The sequence below is a fragment of the Nicotiana attenuata genome, chromosome 7 (assembly GCF_001879085.1).
Source record: "Nicotiana attenuata strain UT chromosome 7, NIATTr2, whole genome shotgun sequence".
Classification (NCBI taxonomy): Eukaryota; Viridiplantae; Streptophyta; class Magnoliopsida; order Solanales; family Solanaceae; genus Nicotiana; species Nicotiana attenuata.
Window position 1 is genome coordinate 52,164,430 of NC_031995.1, and position 25,564 is coordinate 52,189,993.

The window sequence follows — 25,564 nt, forward strand, 5'->3', positions numbered from 1 at the left end:
ATCTTACTACGTTGAGTTTGCAGCGATTCATCAAGGAGGATCCTCCAGTCCTAGCTGAAGACACTCCGGATGATGAACTATTTGTTGTAACTGAAGCATGGAAGCATTCTGATTTCTTATGCAACAACTACATTTTGAGTTGTTTGGAAGATAGCTTGTACAATGTCTATAGTGTCATGGAAACTTCAAAAGCATTATGGAATGCGCTTGAGAAAAAGTACAAGACTGAGGATGCCGGACCTAAGAAGTTCGTGGCTGCAAGGCTTTTGGATTTCAAGATGATTGACACGAGGTCGGTCATAACTCAAGTCCAAGAATTACAAGTCATTGTGCATGACCTCCTTACTGAAGGTATGGTCATAAATGAGGCCTTTCAAGTCGCTGCTTTCATTGAAAAGTTACCTCCGTTGTGGAAGGACTTTAAGAAGTATCTTAAACACAAGCGGAAGGAAATGACACTAGAAGACTTGATTGTTCGTTTGAGGATAGAAGAAGACAACAAAAATGCTGAAAAGAAGTCACGTGGAAGCTCGACAATAATAAGAGCTAACATTGTTGAGGAGGCGCCACAAAATAAGAAGAGAAAGAAAGCTTCTGGACCAAAGAATTTTCCAAGCAAGAAAAAGTTCAAGGGTAATTGCCACAACTGTGGAAAATCTGGGCATAAGGCCGTGGATTGTCGTGCACCAAAGAATGATAAGAAGAAGAAGAATCAAGCTAACATGGTTGAAAATGCTGAAGAAATGGAGGACTTGTGTGCCATGTTGTCTGAATGCAACTTGGTAGGAAATCCTAAAGAATGGTGGATAGATTCTGGAGCCACCCGCCATGTTTGTACTAACAAGGAGTTATTTTCTTCTTATGCCCCCGCAGGACCCGACGAGACAATTTTCATGGGAAATTCGTCTACAGCCAAAATTGAAGGAGTTGGCAAGATTGCGTTGAAGATGACGTCGGGAAAAATAGTGACTCTAAACCAAGTTCTCCATGTTCCAGAAATTCGCAAGAATCTTGTGTCTACCTCACTTCTTGTCAAGAATGGATTCAAATGTATTTTTGTTTCTAATAGTGTTGTACTAAGTAAGAATGATATGTATGTAGGAAAAGGTTACCTGAATGAGGGCCTTTTTAAGCTAAATGTAATAGCAGTTCCTATCAATAAAGTTAATGCTTCTTCTTACTTACTTGAGTCAAACACTTTATGGCATTCACGCTTAGGTCACGTCAACTTCAAAACATTGCGAAAAATGATAAATTTAGAAGTATTGCCAAAATTTGATTGCATTAATTCCAAATGTCAAATATGTGTGGAATCAAAGTATGCTAAGCATCCTTATAAGTCCGTTGAAAGGAATTCAAGTCCTTTAGACTTAATTCACACAGATATTTGCGACATGAAGTCAACACCATCTTGCGGTGGGAAAAAGTATTTTATTACTTTTATTGACGATAGCACGAGATATTGCTATTTTATTTACTTAATAGTAAAGATGAGGCAATTGATGCTTTCAAGCAATACAAGAGTGAAGTTGAAACACAACTAAACAAAAAGATCAAAATGATAAGAAGTGATAGGGGTGGCGAATATGAATCTCCTTTTGAAGAAGTATGTTTGGAAAATAGCATTATTCACCAAACAACTGCCCCTTACTCTGCACAATCTAATGGAATTGCGGAGAGAAAGAATCGAACGTTGAAAGAGATAATGAATGCGTTGTTGATAAGTTCAGGTTTACCACAGAACTTGTGGGGGGAAGCTATACTTACAGCTAACCGAATAATCAACCGTGTACCTCATAGTAAAACACAGTCCATTCCCTATGAAAAATGGAAAGGAAGGAAGCGCAACTTGAAATACTTCAAAGTGTGGGGGTGTTTAGCTAAGGTACAAGTTCCTAAACCTAAAAGGGTTAAGATAGGTCCAAAAACGGTTGATTGTGTATTTATTGGATATGTAACCAATAGCAAGGCATATCGTTTTCTGGTTCATAAGTTAGAAAATTCTGAGATTCACGTTAATACGATAATAGAATCAGATAATGTTGAATTCTTTGAAACTATTTATCCGTATAAAAAGGAAAGTGAAGTGACCTACCAAAAGTCAAAACAACCTCGGGAGGAAATAACAGATGGTATGCCTAATGAGAAAAATCCGAGAAGAAGTAAACGTAAACGGACATCTACTTCATTCGGTCCAGATTTTCTGACTTTCCTGCTAGAAAATGAGCCTCGTACCTTCAAGGAAGCAATGTCTTCCTCAGAAGCACAATATGGGAAAGAAGCTGTCGATAGTGAAATAGAATCCATATTGAGCAATCATACCTGGGAATTAGTTGATCTTCCTCCAAGTAACAAAACATTGGGTTTTAAATGGATTTTCAAGAAGAAAATGAAAGACGATGGTACTATTGTCAAATACAAGGCAAGACTTGTTGTCAAAGGATTTAGACAGCGAGAAGGTCTTGACTATTTTGACACATACTCGCCGGTAACAAGAATTACATCCATTCGGATGCTAATAGCGTTAGCCGCCTTGTATGGTCTTCAAATCCATCAAATGGATGTAAAAACAGCCTTCTTAAATGGTGATCTAGAGGAAGAAATTTACATGAACCAACCCGAAGGATTTGTGGTTCCGGGAAAAGAAAAGAAGGTGTGTCGACTTGTTAAGTCCCTTTATGGACTAAAACAAGCACCCAAGCAATGTCATGCGAAATTTAACCAAACAATGTTGTCAAATGGCTTTAAGATTAATGAATATGATAAATGTGTTTACATTTAGAACGTTCCAAATCATATAGTCATTGTTTGCTTATATGTTGATGATATGCTAATAATGAGCAAAGACATTGCCGACATTCAAGCTATTAAGCGTATGCTTGCTAGTAAGTTTGATATGAAAGACATAGGAGTTGCCGATGTAATTCTAGGAATTAAAATCCAGAGGACTCCTCAGGGTCTAGCTTTGTCTCAATCACATTACGTGAAAATGGTACTTGAAAAATTAAACACTTGGAATTTATAAGTGCAAGAACTCTAATTGACTTAAATCATCATCTTATAAAGAATAAAGGTGAAAGTACGTCTTTATTGGAGTATGCTCGTGTGTTGGGAAGCTTAATGTACATCATGAGCTGTACACGACCTGATATAGCTTGTGCAATAAGTAAACTTAGTCGATTCACAAGTAATCCAAACAAACATCACTGGGTGGCAATGAAACAAGTTCTGGGATATTTGGAATATACCCGAGGCTACGCTTTGCACTACAATAAATATCCTGCGGTTATCGAAGGATATAGTGATGCAAATTGGATAATCGGCTCAACAGAAACAAAGTCCACAAGTGGATATGTTTTTACTGGTTGTGGAGGAGCAGTATCTTGGAAGTCTTCCAAACAAACGTGCTTCGCTCGCTCTACAATGGAATCAGTGTTTATAGCTTTGGATAAAGCCGGTGAAGAAGGTGAATGGCTTCCAAATTTCTTAGAAGACATTCCGTTCTGGCCAAAACCTTTGGCTCCTATTTGCATACATTGCGATAGTGAGGCTGCAATAGGACGGGAAGGGAGCGTTATGTATAACGGAAAGTCTCGTCATATACGACGAAGACATAACACCATTAGACAACTACTTTCTAGTGGAATTATCACTATTGATTATGTAATATCAAAGGATAATGTGGCGGATCCGCTTACAAAAGGCTTAACTAGAGAGGGAGTTACGAAATCATCTAAGGGAATGGGACTATGGCCGAGGACAAGTCAACATGGCGGTTACTCGACCTAGAATTTTGGATGTTCCGAGATCTAGGTTCAAGGAGCTCAAACAAAGTTGTGATTGACCGGTTCAACATTGTCAAAGTAAAATATTTGGTCCCTTCTCGTGATGAAGACAATGTTCAGTAACAAGGATAGAACTTTACACGTTCTTTAATGATTACCTAAGTTTGATGTGGTATTTATCAAATAGTGTCAATCTAAAGGATTACACGTTTAGGAATCACCTATGTAAGTGTGAAGTGGAAGCCGCTTCAATGAGAATTCTGTAAGGCCAATTCTCTACGCACTTATGAAACCAGGCGGTGTTCATGGCTGAAACGAACACAACAATGAGAACCAAAAGACGGATAAGGATTGGTTGTGTGACATATGGTTGTCTAGGTATACACTAAAGTTCGACGGTTCAAAGATATCAAATCTACCGATTGACCAAGTATATCCGACATATGTTCACTACGAAAAGTTCAAAGGGAAACCTACTTATCCAGATGCAATTAGTCCTTACTTGCAAATCACACAGCTTTCATCTATGATCGTTCTTGTTACAGCCATTCCCATTCATGTGGGGGATTGTTGGACTTTAAAGCATTGGGCTTCAAAGACTTTAAGCATTGGGCTTTAAAGTCTAAGAGTGTGAATTGGAAATGGTGGGAAATAAAATGGAGGGAAATGAAAATTTGAATGAAGTGAGCTTTTGTCTTGAACTTTGTCCCTCATTGGTGAGGGACAACTACATTTGTGTGTATATATATAGAATCACTTCTTAAAGCTCTTAAAAGGAGTTGAAGAGAATGAACCCACGCGCCGTCGTCGTCGCTCGCTCGGCTCGGCTTCGGCTTTGGATTTGGATTTGTCAAATGATCGATCGATAAGATTATTTTTGGACAAAATTTATTTAATTAATTATTTAATAATTAATTAACTGTCAGTTAGTTAGCCGCTGTCCGGGCGTGACCGCGGTAGGACCGCGCCAGAACAGTGCTGCAGATTCAGAAGGCCACTCTGGCCGCGGTCCTGGCGTAACCGCGCGCAAACTTCTGAACAGACACCTTTTCCAGAACAAACATCACACCTCTTCCAATAATTACCTATAAATTCTGAGGCATGGCTTCATTTTTAACACACTGAAAAAATTACAAAACTTCCTTCTTTCTGAAAATACTGCATTCTAATTCGCAGTCTCTCTCTCTCTCAAATTTGTAAGTGTGATTTTTCTCCGTTTTTTGAGTTCGTTGGTATCCTGCAGTTTGTATTGCGACTGTTGCAGGAAGGTTTATTCCATTTTATCCTGGGAGGATTTAATCCATTACCTTGGCAACGTGTGAGGGGGTTAAAATTCCTTAAGGTCGCACAAGCAAATTGTGGACTCGGAATATTTTTTATTCTTTACTGTTTTCCAGTTTCTTTTATTCTTCTAACAGTTTTTTTTTATTTTGTGTTTTAACACAGTAGCGGATTACAAGCTTAAGGAATTTTATACTAACGTTTCTGTGTTAAAATATATATTAAACTTTTATTTATATTTTGTATACTGGTTTTGAGACTAAAGCCTTCGTGGTTCGTGCTGTTGAACACTTGAACTTCCGCTCATGATAGATGAGCCAATTCGTAAAACCGTTTGACACTAGCAATTTTTGGTTGATCTTTAAACTTTTATTTTGTTGTTATCTACTATCACATGTCTTACAAAGGAAAATGACATTTTAATTTTCACTTTCTCATTCGTTGTTTGCAACTCAGGTAGCCACCTTGCGTTCAACTTAAATTTCTTGGAATGTCTTGCTCTCCCTTATCAAGATGTTATAAACCTTGATTGCATTTGAAGGTTTATCAATTAACAGGTTATAGGTGGAAAAAAAAAACAGGTTATGAGCCCTTCGTTCTTCTAGGGATATGGTAATGATGACAAACATAGTAATCTTGCTTTTCGTGGTTTCTTTATTTTTAGTGGGGATTTTAACATAGCTACCAATAAAAATAAAACTATTTATTTTTGTCTATACATTTATTTTTCTACCCATAAACTAATTACATTTCCTACCCATAATAGTTTTTTTGGGAAATTTTTTCTTTATTCTCCAATTCTTTTTTATTTCTATGCTTTTTTTTCTTTTCTCCTTTTCTTTTTTCTCGGTTTCTTCTTATTTTTTTCTTTTTTTCCTTTTCTAATTTCATTTAACTTTTTTTTATATTCTTTTTCTCTTTATAGGTTAATTTCATTTACTGTTTTTACTATTTTTATTATTCTTTTTTTATACTATTACTAAAGAAAAATCAAATTGTGTACCAATTAAATGTAGCTAATACAATAAAAAAATATTAACTAATATATGATACCAGTATAGTATATAGCTACACCAACAGGGTATACAATTGTACGCAAAGAGTTAATTTTTTTTTCTTGTTTTGAGTTTCAAAATAACCACAAACTCAACAAACCCAATTTATGAATTTCAAAGCTTCAAGGTCCTCCAATGGTATATTAATATTTTGCAGAAGCCAGAAGTCTTGGAATTCAAGTCATAGAATAAATCAAAGCAAAAAAAAAAAAAAAAAAGATTTAAATTTTCACTTTGTCCCTCACGCTGGGTAAAAGCTTAAAGCAAATTAAAAGGAAAAATGCAAGTGAATTTACGGGTAATAAGTATACTATTATGATATATTGTATATTATTACAACATACTGTTATGGTATATTGCATATTATTGCAGTATACTATAATAATATATTGTATACTATAATAGTATACTATTGCAGTAAAACTATATACTCCTATCGTATATTGTATACTGTAGCGGTATACTGTTAGGTAACTGTGTTCTTCTTCGATTATTATAATATACCGTTGCAGTATATTATAAACTATAACAGTATACTGTTGCAGTATAGCTATATACTCCTACATCATATTGTATACCGTAGCAGTATACTATTGGGTAGTTGTGTTCTTCTTCGATTTTCAGCTGAAAATTTCGATCTCAATCACCTCAAATTAGCTCCAAATGCTATCAAATTTCAGTATGAACTTTCAGAAGGTATTATAAGTGATATTTAACAGCACCCACTTTGAATCAAACAAGAAATCTTCAAAATAAAAATTTTAAATTCAAGAGCTTCAAAACAAATCTCAATACATGTTCTCCTTCCATTTATTATAAGAATTTTTTTTTTGAAATTAAACTGATTTTGCATTAGCATGTCATGTGGATCATTGAGGAGAAGAGGTGGTCTGGAGGTTGTGTTTGCCTCTGTGTACTTGTAGAAGATTTCAACATACAAAGAAAGACAATTTTGACATAAGTAGTTGCAAATTGTTGGACATAGGCAATGTAAATGGGAACAAATGTTGGATGATTACATAGTTTTCCATGTTAGTAGGGATCCTCTTTCACTATAGGAAGCTACTGGATTTATACCCTTTCCTCACGAGAAATTCAGTAGTTAATATGTAGTTAATCAAATATACCCGCCCTTTCCAAAAGAAAATTCCCGCGATCTTTACTAGTATTCAATTCCGGATCTGACAAATATGGTCTAATTCACTCATTTGCAACAGTTTTCCTTCAAAAGATTTTTTTTCTTTTCAACACACAGACAAAACCTACAAATCACTGCCATAGCTTCCGAGAAAGAAACCCTAGAAGAGAAGAAACAAGAAAAAGAAACAAACGAGCAAGAAGAAAAGGTTAAACACAACAGTGAAGAAATAAAAACCGATGATGATAAGAATGAAATAGGAGAAGACAGAGAGAGTGCAGGGGAAATGGAAGTAGATAAACAAGAGGAAGAGGAAGAATCTGGGGAGGAATAGGAAAAGGAAAAAGTTGTGAAGAAGGGATAAGATAGAGTTGCAGTGAAAGAGGAGGAAGGGAAAATGGATAATATGAATTCGCCCACAACACCAGGTTCAAGGCCATCGGTGGAGACATACACAAAACAATTACAGTGAAAACAACCGGGTAAATAGTTTGGGCCCATGGGTAGGAGTAATAAATAGTTTAGGCCTAGACATTAAAGGGTAAATAGTTTAGAATTAATGGGTATAAAGTAAGATTTTTCCTTTTTAGTGAGACAGCTCATGATCCTATTGGATCTTTTATTTGACTTGGTATACCAGGTGACACATCGTACAAAGTACAAACTAGACCTCTAGGATAAATGACTTTTTTTTTGGTAATTCACAATATTATTAATCACCAAAGAATCAAATTACATCGTTTGATGGCCATCTCAGCCAGTACATAATTTTACTTTATACTCCTATCCTTACAATCTGATTTCTCCAATCTACACATATATCTCCTGTATCCTATACAAGCCTATGTTGCAAGATTTCTTTAAGTTTGCCTTCAGCCCGTACATTACATGTATATACTATTTCTCTAACAATGTTCTTAGTATCTCTATATTCTTTCTCAAACACTCTATGATTTCTTTCATTCCATATACTATAAAAGTTTCAGCTAGAACCAGTCGCAAAAGCTTCCCTTCTACTCTTTTCTTCTTTGCTTTCTCCACAAACCATGCTATTAGCCGATCCCACGCTTTTATTTGCACCTGAATATGCAGCCATTTGAAAATTATTGCCCATAGTTCAGCAGTGGTAGTACATTCCCAGAAAAGATGAGGTGGAGTCTCTGGATATTTTCCACACAAAACACATATTGGATCAACATTAATATTCCATTTGTTCAGCCTATCCGTTGTCATCATTCTTTCTTGTATGATCAGCCACATGGAGAACACTGCTTTGGGTCTTGCTGGATTACTAAACATGATTGCTTTCCATTCAACTTTAGGTAATGCTCCAAGTTGCTGCAAGTATATCTGTTTGATTTTGCTTTTGCCATTATCCCTCTGCATCTGTGTGTTTGAACCAGCAATGGTCATGATCTTTTGGACCATCCAACTCGCTTGTTTTGGAACTTTAACTGTAGCTAAAGAGTGCCCTTTTATGTAGTACATATGGATCAATTTGATCCACAGTTTATCTGCCTTTGTTGCCAAGTCCCATTGCAGCTTGAGAATGGCAGCTTTGTTCCAGCTTTTGAGATTTAGAATGTTTAGTCCTCCTGCACTCTTAGGTTGGAAGACTTTGTCCCAAGATATTAGTGCACGTTTGGTGATGACATTTGTTCCTGACCACATGAAGCTTCTACAGTAGGCCTCAATAAGCTTGATCACCTTGGAGGGCATTAAGAATATTTGAGACCAATAGGATTGAACCCCAAAGAGGACAGTTCTAATGAGCTGAACTCTGCCAGCATATGACAATTTTCGTGCAGTCCAGGATGATATTTTTGCTATTATTTTATCAATCAGTGGCTGCCATTGTGTCATCTTCATCTTCTTGGTAGTAAGAGGGACCCCCAAGTACTTAAATGGTATTTCTCCTTGTACATACCCCAGCTGTTGAATGATAGCCTCCTGATCCACCTGGCATACTCCATCAAAATAAACTGAATTCTTACTGAGATTGGCTTTAATTCCAGAAGCTGTGGAGAATTGATCAAAACACTGCTTCAGCGATGCAACTGATTGGCTATCACCTCTAGCAAACAATAGCAAGTCATCTGCAAAGGACAAGTGAGTAATGCCCAGTTTCTTGCACTTTGGGTGAAAATGAAATTGTTGTTCCTTCTTCAAGTCTGCAAGAAGCCTGCTTAAATATTCCATTGATAGAGCAAATAGAAATGGGGATAATGGGTCCCCCTGCCTGAGGCCTTTAGCAGGTGGGAAAGGCTCAGTAAGTTCACCACTTATCAGGATAGAGTAACTCACACTATACATACAGGCTGATATCCATTGAGTGAATTTGTGAGGGAACCCCAAACCTTCCATGACTTGTATCACATATCTCCATTCCACACTGTCATAAGCCTTTTGTATGTCAACCTTAATCATACATCTAGGTGATGTATGTGTCCTGGAGTAGGCTTTAATCAATTCAAGAGCTAAGATGATATTATCAGCACCCTTCCTCCCATGAATGAATCCAGCTTGAGATCCATCAATCAAGTAATCCATTACTTTCTGCAGTCTTGATGCTAAGATTTTGGAGACAATCTTATACAACACTGAGCAGCAAGAGATGGGTCTGTAATCCTTTATGTTAGTAGGGTTGGTGATTTTAGGTAGTAAAGTCACTGTTGTACAGTTCATGGCCTTAGGCATCCTCCCAGTTGCAAAGAACTCCACTACTACTTCATATACATCATCTTTGATCACTCCCCATGCTTTTTTGAAGAAGATTGCATTATAACCATCTATACCAGGAGCTTTGTCATTACCTATAGCATGCATACATTCATTTACTTCATGTTTGGATATTTCTTTGGTCGGATAAATGACTTCTTAGGCTTAACAAAATTGAATTCATTATTTGTAGCCTGATTAAATAAGCTAGGCCCAATGGATTTGAACTTATTTATTACTAACTCTATATATATTGAACTTATATAAATAATGTAATTATATTGAGGAAACTACACAAGTTATCTATTAAAATTAAAATATTTACTCGTCTTTACCCAATGTTAAACTTATTATAATATATACCTTTCTAACTAAAATTAATTACCTACCTATCCATCTCCAATTTTGTTTGACCATCTGATAATCTTTTCCTTTCCATTTTGAAGATCCACAATCATGTAAATACCATCATAAACCTCTATCGACGTTGCCAAGAGTACTATACCGTGATAATCTTCTATACAACTGCTTATTAGTCATTATCACATAAAATAATGGATGTGATTCAAATCTGAAAAAAATAAAATTGGAACTCCATATGAATGAGTTCAAAATGGCAGATCTGATTTTTTTATAGTGTTTTACTGTTGAAATTTGTTAGCTATTGTTATTTGATATGTAGATTGTACTTTTGATGCTGCTTTTCGGAGATTTATTGTACAAAAATTTAAATCTACCATTGAAGGACCTTGAACCTTGAAACTCATAACTTGATTTGTTTGAGTTTTTAATTCTTTTGATCCGATCTTGTACGGGTTTTGTTAGAAAAGTTGATTGGAGGTTGTAGCTAAAGTTTAAGTCAATTTGGTGGAGATTTTGTAGTGGATTTTAGAAATTAGGGTTTGAATATAGTTGAACTAGAGAAGCAGACGAATTTGTATTGTATACTCAAATAGTATACAAATATACCATTTTGGTATATAATTCATTCCAACATATACTATTACCGTATACAATATGATATAATAGTATATTATTATAATTTGGCCCTTTTCATTTTTTCAATGGATTTCTCATGGTTTTTCAAAAAATTTCTTAAGCCAAAACATTTAGTTTGAATATCGATTGGAGGTTATGGCTATAGTTTGAGTCAGTTTGGAAATCTTTTGTAGAGATTTTTGAAATTTAGGTCAAAATTGAGTTGATCCTAACGAAGAAGACGAATTTGTACTGTATACCATAATGATATAAAATTATACTATTTTGGTATGCAATTCATTTCAACAGTATAATATAATGTAATAACATTCTGTTTTACTTTGGTCCTTTTTAATTTTTTTTTTAAAATTTCATTGGGGTCCTCTTTTAACTTTTCAACAGAGTTCTCATATTTTTTTTCTTAAGCCAAACTATTTAGTTTTAATATTGATTGGAGGTTGTGGCTAAAGTTTGAGTCAATTTGGTAAAAATCCTGGAATAGATTTTTAAAATTTAGGTTGAAATTGAGTTGAACTAGCAAAGAAGATTAGTTTGTACTATGTACCAAAAAAGCATTTTATATACCAATTGAACTGGCAAAAAAGAATTTGTATAGTATACTAAAATGATATACTATATACCATTTTGGTATACATCTCATTCCAATATATACTATTACAATATACTATATATTAAGTATCAGTATAATATTTTGATCGTTTTAGATTTTTTTGAAATTTTCATTGAGTTCTTTTTCAAATTTTCAAACGGAGTTTTCATATTTTTTAATTTTTTTTTCTTAAACCAAAATATCTAGTTTGAAATATTTGATTGGAGATTGTGGCTAATGTTTGAGTCAATTTGATGGAAATTCTAGAGTAGATTTTTAAAATTTGTTGAAATTGAGTTAAACTATATACCAAAATAACACACTATCTATTATTTGGTATATAATATTTAATTCAAAGTGTATAATTCATTATGTTGAATTGGCGAAGAAGAATTTGTACTGCATACCAAAATGATATACTATATACCATTTTAGTATACAGTTTATTCTATCGATATACTATAACAGTATACTATATAATGTAATAATATTATTACAATTTGGTCTTTTTTAGAAATTTATGAAAAAGGGCAACAATTCACCGTCCCTCTTGTACTTTTAGCGTCCCCACTAGGCCAGTGTCCGCCTAAACTTCTATAACCAAGGGGAACATTACGTAATAACGAATAGTGGTAAGTCATTCGATAACAAGTTGTTGAATAAGTCTTGTGATCTCTTTGGCTTCTGTCACGATCCAGATTTTCCACCATCGGGAGTCGTGATGGCGCCTAATAATGAAAGCTAGGCAAGCCAACTATTTGAACAAAATATCATATTTCCATTTTAAATCCTTTAATAATTATGAAACAATAGCTTATAACAGCGGAATTTTAAACAAGCGGAAGAAACGATAACCCATCTGAATATATATCCAATACAACACCTTAAACAAAATCAACCCAGAACTGGTGTCACGCTTCACAGACGGTCTAGAATTACTACAAACAAGGTCTGAAGAATAAATAATACACTGTTTCTGAAATATGAAAATGAAACAGGATGAAGGGATAGAGGGAGACGTCAGGGCCTGCGGACGCCTGCAGGACTACCTCGGAATCTCTGACTGGACAGAAGGTAGCCACCCAAGCTAAGGTTCGAATGCTGTTGCTCCGAGATCTGCACACAGTGTAGAGTGTAGTATCATCACAACCGACCCCATGTGCTGGTAAGTGCCTAGCCTAACCTCGGCGAAGTAGTGACGAGGCTAGGATCAGACTACCAAATAAACTTGTGTAGTTATATTAATACAACGGAAAATAAAATAGAGATATACAATTAAGGATTGGAAGGGGACATGCTGCGGGGGAATATCATTTACCAACGGTAACTCAGGAGAAAATCATGAAGAACAATTTAAAATTTGCGGCAGAAAGAAGAAAGAAAACCATAACCAATCAATAACCACTTTTATCATGTATTGTTGTGGCGCGCAACCCGATCCAAATCATAAAAATGTTGTTGCGGTGTGCAACCCGATCCATATCATTTATCACTGTTGCGGCGTGCAACCCGATCCAATTATAATGTTATTGCGGCGTACAACCCGATCCAACTATAATATTGTTGTGGCGTACAACCTGATTCAAATATAATATTGTTGCAGCGTGCAACCCGATCTAAATATAATATTGTTGCGGCGTGCAACCCGATCCAAATATAATATTGTTGCGGCGTGCAACCCGATCCAAATATACAATTCAACACCAATCACAAAGGAGCCCCGACAAGGGAACAATAAGGAAACAACCATATCCAGGCAAGGGAATCAATAACATCATAATAAAATCAAGTAACAACAGAAAATCAGTAAATAAACGTAAAGGACAACATAACTCAATTATCAGCAAAATTCAGGAAGATCAAGGACAAGTGCACGGCATCACCCTTCGTGCTTTAACACTCTCTTACCAAAATAATAATCACAAGAAATAAGGGCAAGGAAATAAATGAAATCATAATAAAATCCCGACAAGGGAACAATATCAGAAACATCAACATCCCGGCAAGGGAGATAGCATTTAAAAGCAACAATATTCCGGCAAGGGAGACAATATAATAATCCTCTTCTCTTTTCCTTTTCACATTTACTTCACAACTCACTTCACAACTTGAGCCAATGCTCTATAAGGTTCAATTGCCAATTATACTTCCACAATTTATTTTACAACTTGAGTCAACGCTCTTCAATATTCCGATACCAATATTACTTCCACAAGTCTTGCTCAACAATAAAAATCATCACAAAAAAAGGCATGAATAATATAAACGGATTCGCATTAATCATAGTATAAGACTCACGGGCATGCTTGACACCAACGCATAGATACTCGTCACCATGCCTATACGTCGTACTCAATAAATAACACATAGCAAATATGACACAACTCCTAATCCCTCAAGCTAAGGTTAGACCAAATACTTACCTCGATGCCACGAACACAATTCAAGTCTCAACTATCGCTTTATCTCTTGATTCTACCACCAATTCGCTCGTATCTAGCCACTGGTTACTTAATTACACCAATAAATGCTAAATGAATCACTTCTAATGCATGAAAATAAGTTTTCTAAAGGTTTTCCCGAAAAAGTCAAAAATTTCCCCCGAGCCCACATGGTCAAAACCCGATGTTCTAACCAAAATTCGATTACCCATTCCCCCACGAATATATAATTTATTATGAAATCGGGCCTCAAAGGGAGGTCCAAATCCCCAAAATTTGAAAAACCTAGGTTCTACCCAATTTCCCTCATGAAAATCATTGATTTTGAGTTGAAATCATGTAAAAAGATGTTAAAGATTAGAAAACAAGTTAGAAATGACTTACAATTGATTTGGAAGAGAAGTTGTCTTTGAAAAATCGCCCAAGAGTGTTTTGGTTTGGAAAGGGTTTGAAAAATGGAAGATTTTCGGCTAAGTTATAAAATTGCAGGTCGTAGATGTCGCAATTGTTGCGAACCCTTCAGAAGTCTGATACCTTTGCATTTGCGAACAGGAGTTCGCATTTGCGAACCCTGAGGAATCCAGGCCTCTTCGCATTTGCGATACTGCCTTCGCATTTGCGACAATTACTTCGCATTTGCGACCAAGGCAGCCCAGGCCACTTCTACCATTTGCGACACATTGCTCGCATTTGCGAGCCAGGCTTCACACGAAGCCTCCAGGCCTGCAATATACCAGCAAATTTCTAAGTGCAAATTTCACTCCGTGGTCTATCCAAAACTCACCCGAGCCCCCGGGGCTTCAAACCAAACATGCAAACCAACCTAAAAACATCATACGGACTTGCTCGTGCATTCAAATCACAAAAAATAACATCAACAACTATGAATTTAGCATCAAAATCATGAAATCACTTAAGAATATCAAAATTTTCAAATTTCTCAAATAATGTCCGATTCACGTCATTTCAAGCCCGTTTCTTACCAAATTTCACAGACTCAACTAAATCACATATAAGACCTGTACCGGGCTCCGAAACCAGAATACGGGCCCGATACCATCAAATTTCAAACACATTTTATTTCCAAAAACTCACAAATATTCCAAAAAATAATTTTTTTTAAAAAAATTCATTTCTCGGGCTTGGAACTTCGGAATTCGATTTCGGGCATACGCCCAAGTCCCAAATTTTCCTACGGACCCTCCGGGACTGTTAAATCACGGGTCCGGGTCCGTTTATCCAAAATATTGATCGAAGTCAACTTAAATTCATTTTAAAAGCAAAATTCTTCATTTTTCCATAGATTTTCACATGATAGCTTTCCGGCTACGCGTCCGGACTATGCATGCAAATTGAGGTGAGACAAAAAGAGATTTTTAAGGCCTTGGAACACAGAATTTATTTCTATAACAAGTGATGACCTTTTGGGTCATCACATTCTCCACCTCTAAAACAACTGTTCGTCCTCGAACGGACATAAGAAGGAAGTACATGAGTCGGGGAAAAGATGGGGATAACGGCTTCGCATATCGGACTCGGACTCCCAGGTCGATGCCTCAGCAGACTGACCTCTCTACTGAATACGAACAGAAGGGAAACTCTTCGATCTCAACTGATGAACCTGTTGGTCTAGAATAGCTACCGGCTCCTCCTCATAAGACAAGTCGTTGTCCAACTGAACATTGCTGAAATCTAACACGTGGGATGGATCGCCGTAATACTTTCGAAGCATGGACACATGAAACACTGGATGCATGGCTGATAAGCTCGGCGGCAACACGAGTCTGTAAGTCACCTCCCTCACTCTATCAAGAATCTCAAACGGGCCAATGAACCTAGGGCTAAGCATGCCATTCTTTCCAAATCTCGTCAAGCCCTTCATAGGCGACACCCGAAGCAATACCCGCTCACCGACCATGAATGCCAAATCACGAACCTTACTGTCGGCATAACTCTTTTGCCTGGACTGAGCTGCACGAAGCCTATCCTGAATAATCCTGACCTTGTCCAAGGCATCCTGTACTAGATCTGTACCCAACAACTGAGCCTCTCCCGGCTTAAACCATCCAACCAGCGACCGACACTGCCTACCATATAAAGCCTCATAAGGAGACATCTGGATACTCGACTAGTAGCTGTTGTTGTAGGCAAACTCCGCTAAAGGCAAAAACTGATCCCACGAGCCTCCAAAGTCAATGACACAAGCTCGGAGCATATCCTCCAAAATCTGAATGGTCCGCTCGGACTGTCCGTCCATCTGAGGATGAAATGTTGTGCTCAACCTAACCCGTGTGCCCAACTCTCGCTGAACTGCTCTCCAGAAATGTGAGGTAAACTGCCTACCTCGATCTGAAATGATAGACACGGGCACACCATGAAGACGAACAATCTCCCAGATATAGATCTCAACTAACCTCTCGGAAGAATAGGAGACTGCCATAGGAATAAAATGTGCTGACTTAGTCAGCCTATCTACAATAACCCACACTGCATCGAACTTCCTCTAAGTCCGTGGGAGTCCAACAACGAAGTCCATAGTGATACGCTCCCACTTCCACTCAGGAATCTCAATCTTCTGGAGCAAACCACCAGGCCTCTGATGCTCGTACTTAACCTGCTGACAATTCAAACACCGAGTCACATATGAAACAATGTTCTTCTTCATTCTCCTCCACCAATAATACTACCGCAAATCCTGATACATCTTAGCGGCGCCCGGATGAATAGAGTACCGGGAACTATAGGCCTCCTCTAAATCAAATCTCGGAGTCCATCCAAATTTGGCATACAAACTCGACCCTGCATCCTCAAAACTCCATCTCCTAAGGTAACCTGCTTGGCACCTCCTTGCCGCACCGTGTCTCTAAGGACACATAAATGAGGATCATCATACTGCCGATCTCGGATACGCTCCAATAATGAAGAACGGGCGACTGTGCAAGTTAATATACGGTTGGGATAAGAAACATCCAACCTCACGAACTGATTGACCAAAGCCTGAACATCCAAAGTAAGCGGTCTCTCACCGACCGGAATATAAGCAAGACTGCCCATACAGGCTGACTTCCTACTCAAAGCATCGGCCACCACGTTAGCCTTTCCCGGATGATATAAGATGGTGAAATCATTGTCCTTTAATAGCTCCAACCACCTTCTCTACCTCAAATTTAGCACCTTCTGCTTGAACAAATACTGATGACTCTTGTAATCCGTGAACACCTCACATGCCATGCCATACAGATAATGCCTCCAAATCTTCAACGCTTGAACAATGGCTGCTAACTCCAAATCATAAACCGGATAGTTCTTCTCATGAATCTTCAACTGTCGCGAAGCATAGGCAATGACCTTGCCATCCTGCATCAACACCGCACCAAGTCCAATACGCGATGCATCACAATAAACCGTATAAGGCCCTGAACCTGTGGGCAAAACCAACACCGGTGCCGTAGTTAGAGCTGTCTTGAGCTTCTGAAAGCTTGCCTCAAAATCGTCCGACCACCTAAACTAGGCACCCTTTTAGGTCAACCTGGTCATCGGGGCTGCAATAGACGAAAACCCCTCCACAAACCGACGATAATAGCCTGCCAAACCCAAGAAACTCCGGATCTCTGTAGCTGATGCTGGTCTAGGCCAGTTCTTGACTGCCTCTATATTTTTCGGATCAACCTGAATACCCTCTGCTGATACAACATGACCCAGGAATGCAACTGAACTCAACCAGAACTCACATTTCGAAAACTTTGGATACAACTGACTATCCCTCAAAGTCTGAAGAACCACTCTCAGATGCTGCTCATGCTCCCCCCGGCTGCGTGAATAGATCAAAATATCATCAATGAAAACTATCACGAACGAATCCAAGTTGGGCCTGAACACTCAGTTCATCAAATCCATAAAAGCTCCTGGGGCATTTGTCAACCCGAATGACATCACCAATAACTCATAATGCTCGTACCGAGTGCGGAAAGCTGTCTAAGGGACATCGGATGCCCTAATCCTCAACTGATGGTAGCCAGATCTCAAGTCAATCTTCGAAAATACCTTGGCACCCTGAAGCTGATCAAACAAATCATCAATCCTCGACAATGGATACTTATTCTTGATTGTAACTTTGTTCAAATGCCGGTAATCTATACACATTCTCATCGATCTGTCCTTCTTCTTAACAAACAACACCGGCGCACCCCAAGGCAAAACACTAGGTCTAATGAACCCTTTTCCAAGCAAGTCTTGCAACTACTCCTTCAACTCTTTCAACTCAGGCGGGGCCATACGATACGCCGAGATAGAAATGGGCAGAGTGCCCGGAGCCAAATCAATACTGAAGTCAATATCCCTGTCGGGTGGCATACCCGGCAGATCTGAAGGAAATACCTCAGGAAACTCATGAACAACAGGCACAGAGTCAATAGAAGGAACCTCGGCACTAGAATACCGAACATATGCTAAATAGGCCAAACACCCCTTCTCGACCATACGCCGAGCCTTCATATATGAGATAATACTACAGGTAGAATGACCAGGAGTCCCTCTCCACTCTAAACGAGGTAAACCCGGCAAGGCTAAGGTCACAATCTTGGCATAACAGTCCAAGATAGTGTGGTATGGTGATAACCAGTCCATCCCCAATATGACATCAAAATGAACCATGTCCCGAAGTAGCAAATCTACACGAGTCTCAAGACCCGAAATCACAACTATATATGAACGATGGGCACGATCTACCACAATAGAATCACCCACCGGTGTAGACACATATACAGGAGCACTCAAAGAATCACTAGGCATGACCAGATACGGTGCAAAATAAGACGACACATAGGAGCATGTTGATCCTGGATCAAATAAAACCGAAATATCTCTACTACAAACCAGAACAGTACCTGTGATAATTGCATCGGAAGCCTCAGCCTCAGGCCTGGCTGGAAAAGCATAACATCGGGGCTAGGCCCCACCACCCTGAACTACATCTCTAGGACGACCTGCCGCTGACCAGTCTCCATCTCTAGCGGCCTGACCTCCACCTCTAATACCTCTACCTCCATCTCTAACTAGCTGAGCGGGCTGAACGAGTCCCTCACTGAACCTCCTCACTCTCTCTCTCTCTCTCTCTCTCTCTCTCTCTCTCTCTCTCTCTCTCTCTCTCTCTCTCGGTGGTAGGTATAAGAAGAGCATGATGGGCCAAATCAATAAACCTGGTCTCATACTGAGTAACAGTCATAGAACCCCACTGAAGACACTCAAACTACCTCCGATAGACCTCTCTCTGAGTGATAGGGAGAAACTTCTCCAATTTAGCTGAGGAAACGGATCCTAAGTCAAAGCTGGTGACCCCACTGGTCTAGCCAAACAATAATCTCTTCACCAAGTCTTGGCGGATCCCGACAAGTGAAAAGTAGAAAGGTCGACCCCATTGGTCTCCACTATCCCCATGTTCTTGAGAACCTCATGACAGCTGTCTAGATATCCTGGGGATCCTCAGAAGATGCACTGCTGAAAGTGGTAGTGAAGAGCTTGGTGAACCTGTCCAACCTCCACAAAGCATCGGCAGACATAACTGCTCCATCACCGGTTTGTGCTGCTACTCGGATGAAGAAATGGTACGTGACCTCTCCATTCGCGAAAGGACATGAGTAGAGGTTTCAATTTAGCATTGAGAGAACAAAATCGCACGACAAGAAAGAATAGATGTGAAGTTTTTCCTAACTCTGTAGCCTCTGGGATAAATATAAGCGTCTCCGTACCGATCCCTCAGACTCTACTAAGCTTGTTTGTGAATTATGAGACCCATGTAACCCAGAGCTCTGATACCAACTTGTCACGACCCAGATTTCCCACCCTCGGGAGTCGTGATGGCGCCAATTAATGAAAGTTAGGCGAGCCAACTGTTTGAACAAAATATTTTTCTCCCATTTTTAATCCTTTAATAATTATGAAACAATAGCTTATAACAGCGAAATTTTAAACAAGCGGAAGAAACGATAACCCATCTGAATATATATCCACTACAACACCTTAAACAAAATCTACCCAGAACTGGTGTCACGCTTCACAGACGGTCTAGAATTACTACAAACAAGGTCTGAAGAATAAATAATACATTGTTTCTGAAATATGAAAATGAAACAGGATGAAGGGATAGAGGGAGACGCCAGGGCCTGCGGACGCCTGCAGGACTACCTCGGAATCTCTAACTGGACAGAAGGTAGCCACCCAAGCGAAGGTCCGAATGCTGCTGCTCCGGGATCTGCACACAGTGTAGAGTGTAGTATCAGCACAACCGACCCCATATGCTGGTAAGTGCCTAGCCTAACCTCGGCAAAGTAGTGACGAGGCTAGGATAAAACTACCAAATAAACATGTGCAGTTATATCATATACAGTGGAAAATAAAACAGAGATATACAATTAAGGATGGGAGGCGGACATGCTGCGGGGGAATATCATTTACCAACGGCAACTCAGTAGAAAAGCATGAAGAACAATTTAAAATTTGCGGCAGAAAGAACAAAAGAAAACCATAACCAATCAATAACCACTTTTATCATGTATTGTTGCGGTGTGCAACACGATCCAAATCATAAAAATGTTGTTGCGGCGTGCAACCCGATCCATATCATTTGTCACTGTTGCGGCGTGTAACCCGATCCAATTATAATGTTGTTGCACCCGATCCAATTATAATGTTGTTGCGGCGTGCACCAAATATAATATTATTGCGGCGTGCAACCCGATCCAAATATAATATTGTTGCGGCATGCAACCCGATCCAAATATAATATTATTGCGGCGTGCAACCCGATCCAAATATAATATTGTTGCGTCGTGCAATCCGATCCAAATATACAATTCAACACCAATCACAAAGGAGGCCCGACAAGGGAACACTAAGGAAACAACGATATCCCGGCAAGGGAATCAATAACATCATAATAAAATCAAGTAACAACAGAAAATCAGTAAATAAATATAAAGGACAACATAACTCAATTATCAGCAAAATTCAGGAAGATGAAGGACAAGTGCACGACATCACCCTTCGTGCTTTAACACTCTCTTACCAAAACAATAATCACAAGAAATAAGGGCAAGGAAATAAATGAAATCACAATAAAATCCCGGCAAGGGAATAATTTAAAAAACATCAACTTCACGGCAAGGGAGATAGCATTTAAAAGCAATAACATCCCGGCAAGGGAGACAATATAATAATCCTCTTCTCTTTTCCTTTTCATATTTACTTCACAACTCACTTCACAACTTGAGGCAATGCTCTATAAGGTTCAATTGCCAATTATACTTCCACGATTCATTTTACAACTTGAGCCAACGCTCTTCAACATTCCAATACCAATATTACTTCCATAAGTCTTGCTCAGCAATAGAAATCATTACAAAAAAAGGCATGAACAATACAAATGGAGTTACATTAATCATCGTATAAGACTCACGGGCATGCTTGACACCAACGTATAGATACTCGTCACCATGCGTATACATCGTACTCAAAAGATAACACATAGCAAATAGGACACAACTCCTAATCCCTCAAGCTAAGGTTGGACCAAACACTTACCTCGATGCCACGAACACAATTCAAGTCTCAACTATCACTTTACCTCTTGATTCCACCACCAATTCGCTCATATCTATCCACAAGTTACTTAACTACATCAATAAATGCTAAATGAATTACTTCTAATGCATGAAAATAAGTTTTCTAAATATTTTCCCAAAAAGTCAAAAATTGCCCTCGGGCCCACATGGTCAAAACCCGAGGTTCGAACCAAAACCCGATTGCTCATTCCCCCACGAACCCAAATATATAATTTATTTTAAAATCGGACCTCAAATCGAGGTCCAAATCCCCAAAATTTGAAAATCCTAGGTTCTACCCAAAACACCTAATTTTCCCCCATGAAAATCAATGATTTTGAGTTGAAATCATGTGAAAAGTTGTTAAAGATTAAAGAAAACAAGTTAGAAATGACTTACAATCGATTTGGAAGAGAAGTTGTCTTTGAAAAATCGCCCAAGAGTGTTTTGGTTTGGAAAGGGTTTGAAAAATGGAAGATTTTCGGCTAAGTTATAAAATTGCAGGTCGCAGATGTCGCAATTGCGAACCCTTCCGAAGTCTGCTACCTTCGCATTTGCAAATAGGGGTTCGCATTTGCGAACCCTGAGGAATCCCGGCCTCTTCCCATTTGCGATACTGCCTTCGCATTTGCGATGTCGCATTTGCGACAATTACTTCGCATTTGCGACCAAGGCAGCCAGGCCACTTCTCCCATTTGCGACACATTGCTTGCATATACGAGCTTGCATTTGCGAGTGCGAAGCCTGCATGCCTGCAACATACCAACAAATTTCTAAGTGCAAATTTCACTCAGTGGTCTATCCAAAACTCACCCGAGCCCTCCAGGCTCCAAACCAAACATGCACACCAATCTAAAAACATCATACGGACTTGCTCGTGCATTTAAATCACCAAAAATAACATCAACAACTATGAATTTAGCATCAAAATCATGAAATCACTTAAGAACATCAATTTTTTCAATTTTCTCAAATAAGGTCCGATTCACGTCATTTCAAGCCCGTTTATTACCAAATTTCACAGACTCAACTTAAATCACATATTTGACCTGTACCGGGCTCCGGAACCAGAATACGGGCCCGATACCATCAAATTTCAAACACATTTTATTTTCAAAAACTCACAAATATTCTAGAAAATAATTTTCTTTAAAAATTTATTTCTCGGGCTTGGGACCTCGGAATTCGATTCCGGGCATACGCCCAAGTTCCATATTTTCCTACGAACCCTCCGGGACCGTCAAATCACGGGTCCGGGTCTGTTTACCCAAAATGTTGACCGAAGTCAACTTAAATTCATTTTAAAGGCAAAATTCTTCATTTTCCATAGATTTTCACATGATGGCTTTTCGGCTACACGCCTGGACTGCGCACGCAATTCGATATGAGACAGAAAGAGGGTTTTAAGGCCTCGAAACACATAATTTATTTCTAAAACAAGTGATGACCCAAGGTCATCACAGCTTCAAGCAGCATAACTCTTCTAATGCTGTCGCTAATGGTCTAACTGGGGCATTTAATAAAATTCTATGCAACTTGTTAAAGAAAGTCATCTCCACATATGAACGAGATTGATATGACCGTATGGAGGAATCTTTGTGAGCATATAAGATAACTCACTGCACACTAACACAAGCCTTATTTGCTTGTCTACAAAGTTGAAGTCGTTTTGCCACTCGAGCGTCAAATACCTTTCTTGTGACTTGCTATTCAAAAAGCGAAGAGAATTCTCAACTTCGACTAGCAGATTTAGAGTCTCTTGGAAGAAGAATTAGTAGGGGTACATGTGAAGTGTTCAATGAATACTCGGCAATTGGCCAAGTATTATTTCAATTCCTCTTAGCTCAAGATATTCCTTTGCAATTGTTCATGAGAAAAAGTTGGAGATCAGTAAAGTCATGAATATTATCAAGCTCGATTGTCTCGTGCCTTCAACAAAAGAGTTCTCCCGAGGTCTTTTTAAGAGGGAGATCAAGTTCCGCAGTAAGAAGGCCCATCATTATTTCCTATTAAACTAGAACTAAGTACACTTCCAAGCGGGATGGATTGTATGTTATGCAAAAAGTATACTTAAGTGGTGCTTACAAGCTAGTAGATGCATAGGATATGAGAATCGATCCTATTATTGGAATTTTTTTAAGAAGTTCTACCAGTGAGGGAGATATACTTTTTACCGCATGACTCGGCATGAGCATAAACTGACAGGAGTATATGAGCTTCATTTGTTGAAATTGTTCACTAAGTTTGTATATCAATTTATTTGTGTGCTACGCGTGAGAATAATGAGCTTATATTATTAAAATAATTTTATTGTTAATAGGTTTAAAATGCGGGGTTTGATGATAGGACATAAATATGAGCCTAATTATATGTGTGATAATTGGTTATCGGATTTTATGTATCAACCCCTTTGTTCTTCTAGGGATATGTTAAACTTGACAACAACAACAACCCAGTATAATTCAACTTAGTGGAGTCTGGGGAGGGTAGTGTGTACGCAGACCTTACCCCTATCCTGAGTAGAGATGTTGTTTCCAAATAGAAACCCGGTATCCTTCTCTCCAAGAACTTCCCACCTTGCTCTTGGGGAGACTCGAACTCACAACCTCTCGATTGGAAGTGGAGATTGCTTACCATCAGAGCAACCCTCTTGTCACTTGACGACAACCATAAATTTGATTGGAATAACGGGTAGTAATCTTACTTTTCATGTGAAGTCCTTTTTTTTCTTAATTTTCGGTGATACAACTCATTATGCTATTGGATTTTTTATTTGACTTGGCATGTTACATTATTAAGTTAGTGTAATAGTGTATACAACTTTAAATTCTATACTTTTATAAGGTCAACAAATTAAAAATCTCTATTCGGATATCCACTAATTAAATTAATGCTCCAATCCTAAAATAAATCTCTGTCAGAGGGATGGGTGCGCTTTAGCTATAAATTGATAAAAAGATTCCGATTAGTCATTAGGTGGAAAAGATTATTATCTGCTAATCAAACTTAAATATTTATGAAAATGGTCACTTTCTCACTTGACAGCCTTTACACGTAAAAAGTACACGTTTTGATCCATCAATGGCTTAACTGTAGTAATGATTATTAGGGAAGAGATTAACATAATTTAAGCTTATATTAGTGCCACTTGCTCGTTTGAGTTTGATGCGTCTTTGACCATATTAGCGCCTATAGGTGGCTAGCTATTTTTTTTAATGCCTAAAATTGAAAATAAATTCTAGGCAATTATTTGAGAGACTATGCAATTTTAGAGACTTTAATACTAATTTAAAGAATATAATTTACTCATAAAAAATAAAATCTCTGAATGAAATCAATATTTCTTCAATAATGAATTTACTTCAATAAATCCCTATTTATAACAATAATGAATTTACTTTAACTAGAAATTGAAAAATCTTATATAATTTTGACTATAAAGCCTATTTAGATATGAATTAATAAATAATTAAATATCAAATCTTTAATAATTTAACTATTATATTGATCCAGTTTTGAATTAGTCTTTCACCATATATTAATAATAATTATGTCTCAATCTTAACAAGTTGAGGCCGGTCTCCATATGGTCTTTGTTTAGCTTTAGATAATATTTTGAATTGTAAAATCTAGCTAAGCAATATTGCATGGTAAACCTTCGGTAGGGTGAAGTTCCATGCCCCAAAAATTAGGGACAAATTTTTTCACCACCAAAAGATATGGTGCAGTGGATGAGATTGCTCTTCCTTTAACCAAAAGTTTTGGGTTCGAGCCTTGGGTATGGAAAAATCCTTGATAGGGAGTGCTCTCCCCCCCCCCCCCCCGAATGGGGCCCTATGCGGCGCGAATCCGGACATAGTCGGACTCCAATACGGGTACCGGACACCGGATGGGTAACCAAATAAAAAAGACAATTTTTTCCGGAAAGAAATGGCAATGCAATATTTTGGTATTCAATTT